We start from the raw sequence: 6,678 nt of genomic DNA, 5'->3' as shown, positions 1-6,678 counted from the left end.
TCTACGGGGGTAGTCTTGTTTCCTAGGCGTCCGAAGCTTTGAGTATTGGACAGTCTTTCTTCAACCCATTCGAGACCAATGCATTAGGCTTGCGATGGAGAACCTAGTCAAACAACAGAATTCAAATTCATTTTAAATTGGAAACCATTCTACCCACTAACTCACACCAAAACTCAATAATTCCAGCAACTTTGTCATCCACACGTATCCATAGTTCAGTAACGCACTGGAGCCAAGTCTCTTTCTCTTCAGACATTCGATTAAATTCGTACATTGATTGTGTGAAGTGCGTCTACGTTCGAAGCAACAAAGTGAACGTATTATTAACGCATGCGTATCTCGTGCCATTTCGTTATTACTCGCGACGAGCAGCGGCCGAGAGGAACAGACAGAGGGAGAGAGACGGAGCGAGACATCGAGCGTGTGCGAACGAAACACGGCTCATACGAGACCGAGTTTATTTAACCAAAGGGTTTACATCAGACGATCGAATCCGTGGCACGGTTGGCCGGGCCCGGGCTGGCCAAACATTCGGCGACTCGTGTTTACACCGCAAGTATTTATGGGCCACGATCCGCCCACGAAGAGCACGGTCTCGTTTTCGGAATTCGGAGCATCCCCGCCGAGCGTAGATCGAGCAGGATCTCCTCTCCGACGTTGACCCCCGTCGGTGGGATGTGTCCTGGCTTCTAGAACCCCGTGAACCCCGAAATCCGATGCCACGGACATGGAACCTGGAACGGGGAGCCCCGTTTCGGTTACCTCCGCGCGACAGGTGCTCGACGGCATGAGAGAGTCGACGAGGATTGTTTCCGACTCGAACCTACCTATACTCGAACATTGGAAGCTTCCATTCGATACACAGCGATTAAAGTATATTCGAAATTTCGAGCTTGATGGGGACGAAACGTGTTTTCGAGAATACTTTTGAAAATGTTTCTTTGAAATAACAGTTCTGCAAAAGAATTTTCCGGTGAAATTGATATTCATCGTGTATAATAAATGAATTACAGAAAATGTGGCTTACGTTCTTTGTTTGGTAACTAAACTGATGGAGAATATCGTTTCCGTTTTGAGAATATCTGATTCGTGAAGTGAACGTGGAACAGCGAATTGTTTCATCTACTATATTATTCAGTAGTCGATCCAATGAACAGAGTTTCATGCGAGATAATCAGAGACTAAAATCCGAAAGTGTAATTTCAGATAATTTCACAGCACACAGTGTAATCTGAATTCCATTGAACCTTTTTCCGGTGTGTATGTCTAACTGGCCACCAGTGAATGATCATTAAACCGGTGGAAAATCGTTCGGACTACATAATTTCCCCGACCACTCGGGGACGAACCGCCGAGCTCACGAATACCGGGACTGTTTGCGTAACCGGGCGTAAAATATACAGATCGAATTCGGAGTGATTTGTTTTCTTTGCCGTTAGAAATTTTGTGTTGGCCCGTCTAGGTGGCTAGGCAGGCGAAAATAAACATTTTTCGAGGCTTTTTCGGCCCGTGTACATTCGCGTATACTTGCATGGTACGGTCACCATCGATGTACGCATCAAACAGCTCGGCACTGGAACGCTAACGCATCCATCTTCGAACTATTATTTCCTATATAACTCATCTGTTTTGCCCATCAGGCAAATTGCCATTCCACCTACCGAAATCGTGCTCTCTCGCCCCCGCGTATTCTCTCTATTCTGTCAGAGCTGGCGTTTTTACACGGATGACTTACGATTTCGAAAAACCTGCTCGAAATTTCGTGATTCATGAAAAAGCTTCGATACGCGTACACATATTTTTCGCGATACTCTGCCTCGTCGTGTTCGGCGGACAATGCTCGAGGGGCCGCGAGTGATCGAACCGAGTTGAATATGCATCACGATGATCCATTTCGTTTACCGTGTAAACAGATTCATTCGATGGAAATACGAATGAAATATAAACCCTTTATTCATGATTTTATTCAGCTCGAATTAAAATAAAAAAATATACTACCATGTAAATTTACCATGTATATAGAAAGTGAAATATCGAAATGAAATAGCATTGTTCATTGAACGCGGAAACGTCGAATATTTCTAGCGAAATACTTTCGAGTGCAGAGGGTTCATTTCGATCCGGAGAACGAGGAGTTTCGAGCCCGGGGGCGACAAGGCTCCCGATTTCCCGAGGGGCTCGCGGTATCGGGCCCGATTGATTTGTAAGGGTAACAACGAATTCCAATCGAGCGGGACCACCGTACGCATGCAACGTTTACGCGGCATAATTGCAGCGCGGCGGGGCCGGGCGTCCGCGCAATTATCCCCCGGCTCTCTTTCGCCGCGCGAAAGATCTATGGGACAGTTGACGCGTTCTCGAAGGCGAAATACAATTGCGAGAGGGGCCCGCAGCCGGCAATTACACGCGATTCGCGTAATCGTAAAACGAAACGCTAAGCATGGAGCTGTTATTCCCGGGGCCCCGCGAAACGCTCGCCGGCCAACGCGCCGTAAATCAGCCGCCACCTAGACGGGACAGAGAGAGAAACTCGGCTGTAAGGGTATATCCTAATAATTGCGCGTGTCACGGGTGTAGATAATTCACTACCAGTTTGCCGGGACACTGTCTTTCCCTCTCAAGATTCTTATTAAGCGGAACCCAGGAATTTTACGGAAATTACCACTGCCTGAAACACCGGCGGAGGAGAGACTTCGGATTCTTGCTTGTTGGGGAAACAATGGCGCCGGTTCGTACGCGGCGCGTTCCGGACGATTCGATTTATTTCGAGAGTGTTTCAATACAGCGGAATTAGAACATTTCTGAGAATAACTTCTTTAGTTCACTGCGATATGTTCGAAGTGTCGGTGTATATCGGAGAATGATCTGTTTCGAAGACTACATGCGACGATTTATCGATAACAAATGTTTAGGGCAGACTTCCGTGGATTGACGAGTATTTCAACTCCGTTTTTATTCATCATTCAGTACCAGATTTTAGTACTTCACTTTTGCAAAGTATATAACTGACGAGTTCGTATAACACGAAAACATCGACTAGCCAACATAAAAACTGTACATCTGCAAAAAAGTTCTCCATTACTGCCCCTACTTCCCCAACCCAGCCACAGAGCCATTCCTCAAATCATCATTCCACTGGACTCCAAAAATCCCTTCTACTATCCCTAATAGCACCCCTAACTAAGCATCTGACGCATGCAGCAGCAACTGATCCTCAGCATCGCGAACGGTTCAAGGCTAAGCCATCGTTACGTCAGCAGCCGCAGCTGCGACACGGCTGGTACCGCGATTGCTCCCGAAGATGTCGGCCACGTAGGAAGAGGAACCGCGAGTTGATCGCGGGAAGGGGATAGCGTAACCGCGAAGAAAAAGAAGCGAGGCGCGCGTAGCGAAGACAAAAAACCTCGGAGAGGGGGCAAAAGAATTGAAAAGCGACCGAACGAAGAGACGAGGAGGCGAGGACGTCGCGGCGAAGAAGAAGGTGAGTGTAAGAGGAGCGTGCACCGAGCTTGACGAGCGGAAGAGAGAGAGAGGGAGAGAGAGAGAAGGCGTTGGAAAAAGACGGGGCCAGAGAGAAAGAGAGACAGAGGGAGAGAAGGAGAAAGAGAACACACGGCGGGCGCTCCGCCCCAGGTACACGAGCAACATGGCCGCTGAGGGACGGATTGGCGGAGGCCAGCCACGATGCCGACGTCGTCGTGACGCCCGCGCTTCACTCAGCTCGCCTCAAACTCGCCGGACTTCGCTCCCATCGGCCCTTACGGCACTCCTCCGCTTGAAACGGTCGCCGCCTACCCTATCGTTTTCCCCTCCTCCCACTATCGCCGACCTCTCCCTCCACCGTTTATTCCCCTCTACGTCACTCCCGATAACTCCTTTCCACTCGCCTCGCTCTGTCTTTTTCTCTCTCTCCGTCGCCGAGCGATAGTCGCGATCGCTCTGTCCTTCACCAGCGCGCATCGGACCGAGTGATCACGTCTCGCTTCGACGGACGAGCTTCTTCGTTCGCCGGAACCCTCCCCGATCGGCCACGCGCTGCGACGCGACACCGTCGCTGCACACGCACCGCAACCGGTCGATCGCGCGATGCGAGACACGGGTATAGGATACGCGCGTAGGAAGCCGCGCGACAAGGTTGCAAACCGCCCGGCAAGGACGAAGCCGCGACTTTTTATATGCCCCGCGCTGACTCCAGTCCGCGACCGCCGAGATGCCGGGGAACGATAGGCCCGGGAACGGTCCCCGGTTATCTCGGCCGTTAACGCGGGCCCCGAATCGTTCGGCCGATGTTTACCGTCGACGACGCTCGAGCCGCGGACACGGTTCCCGTGTACGGTCTCGAATTCGATGATACAAATGAGCACGCTCATTGGACAAATCGATCGCGTCCACGAAAGAAAAAGCAGAGTAAGGTGCTGCGATAGTGGTATATTGATTTTTGTAATTTAACTTCGGATGTGGAATGAAATTATCATTATGGAATGTGTTTTACTTCGTTGTTATAGGTACAGCTTCGATCTGACGAATATGTAACATGCATGAAATGATATATCCTTGAAGTAATTTTTATCGTTACTGTGACGTTTATATGGTCAAAGGACTTTTTACGATTTCGTGGTACCACAAACCCAGTCGTAATGGAATTTATGTTAAATATAAACAGTTAAGAGCCGATGAATCGCTGTAATGATGAAATTATTAAATTCCGAAAGTGAAGTTAATGGATTCGGCCAATGAGCGGCTCAAATGATAATTGCTATCAAGGCGATCAGGGGAGCAGAGAGGCAGTTGCGAAAGAGATCCTGGCATCGATGTTGAGGATCGGCCGTTCCGGAGATAGCGGTAATTGCGTTTCCTCGTAATTGGTTATTCCATTTGCTTCTAATCGAACCGCATCGCGCGCTTTATCGGCTCGAGGATTCACGCGATCGCGTTGCGCAACCGCCTTTTTTTTTTATTATTTCGCGACGACCACGCGCGACATGGCCCGCGACCGAGCGGCGACTCGGGCGCCGTGATGCATGGCCGAACCGACGCGCATCGACTGTTGCATAGTAATAAGGGGATTATCGGGGAAAACCTATTTATGCGCGACGTTGCTTTTTTCGAGGAAACGACTCACTGGTTGCTGGGCGTGACGACGTCTCCTTAACGCGCCCGTTGTCGAGCGATTTTTCCAGTGAGCGTGGAACGCGCGAAATTAATGAGGCGCTGCGCGTTGGCGTGTCTCGCGCATTTATCTTGCCTGAGTGCGCTGATGTATGCTCGGGAATTATCGATGTTGATACGTCCACGAATGTTTGCGGTTTATTTAAATCAGGCGCTCAAATTGATTATGGCGTTGACTAACGGTTGCTCGGGTAACAGTGAACGTTGAACGAATTTTTCGAGCTGAATTTACTCTCACGCATCGCGCACGATAGTCGATGGTTTTCAAATTGATCGTAATCGCGTTATTCAATTTTCGTGTTTCGTATCTCCTTGAAATTTCTGTGGCCTTTAAGAGTCCCGTGTATTCGATGGAAAATGAGCAACCACTTTTTTATCTGGTATTCCTTATTCATAACTCTTTATCTAAGCAACAGTCAGAAGCTTACAGCGCGACCGTTACAAAAGGGTGAATTAAATGCACCGACGTAACGCACGGGACTCGACCGTAACGATATTTAGCTTGCAGACGTTTGTAACCTTCAGTCAACCATTACGCGGCCGAGAATACGATTACAGAAACGGATGCGACCGAAATGATTGACGCAGCTGAGTAAGCGATTCGCCGCGGCGCTCAGGCGATCGCTAAGGAAGAGGGAACTAATGGAACGGTTGCATAATAATTCATTACAAACGGCGAAAAATAGCTGGCGATGGTGAGTGTTATTATACAGACGCGTACCCGGTTTCCGAAAGCCGCGCAAAAGTTTACTGTAATTGCATCTGGGAAATGCTGATTGTTGCGACGCGGGTTAATGGACCGTGATGACGAATGCGAAGCGTAAGTTATGCCGCAGGGATACAGGACGCAGCTGAGAAGCTACCTGTTGATTCCCGATTACTTCGCGATATTTATGCGTAAACAGAATGATACTGTGTACCTTGTCTGAGATTACGTCAATGTGCAGTTTGTAGCACGACAACGCAGGGCTTTAGATATAACGCTTGAATTGTATAAAATTCCAATTGAGTTAATTTCATTTAATTTGGATTACTTCAATGTCAGCCAAGGAAATTTCGTTTCTAAAGTTCTGAAGAAGAGAAAACAAAGAAGGAATATTGAGGAATAATTCATTAGTGTAGATTCTACGCTAATATGTAAGTTCTACAGTGTAGAACTTAATGTCGGTTACATAGTGATTTGAACACAATTTCAAAGAAGGATAACGGAGACATATATGACATGATTGAATATACGAATTATTTAAATAGAAGATTCTTAATAATTCAACACTCTAATAATAATTTTTGCTTATTGACGTGAATGTTTAAGTAGAATAAATATTTTAAGATACATATGTAACATGAACCTGAACATAGCAACAATGGCCGTTGTGATAGTTGTGGTTGCTAAATGCTTTTCTGACAGCTTGTACTTCGTAGCATATCATTGTTGCAATCGCAGAATTTTATGGCACGAAGAACGTCGCGGTTGTGCAGAATTTTTAGAATGAAGTGATAATCTGATGG

Source organism: Nomia melanderi, chromosome 8, assembly GCF_051020985.1.
Source record: "Nomia melanderi isolate GNS246 chromosome 8, iyNomMela1, whole genome shotgun sequence".
NCBI lineage: Eukaryota > Metazoa > Arthropoda > Insecta > Hymenoptera > Halictidae > Nomia > Nomia melanderi.
Note: the sequence above shows the minus strand (reverse complement) of the source record.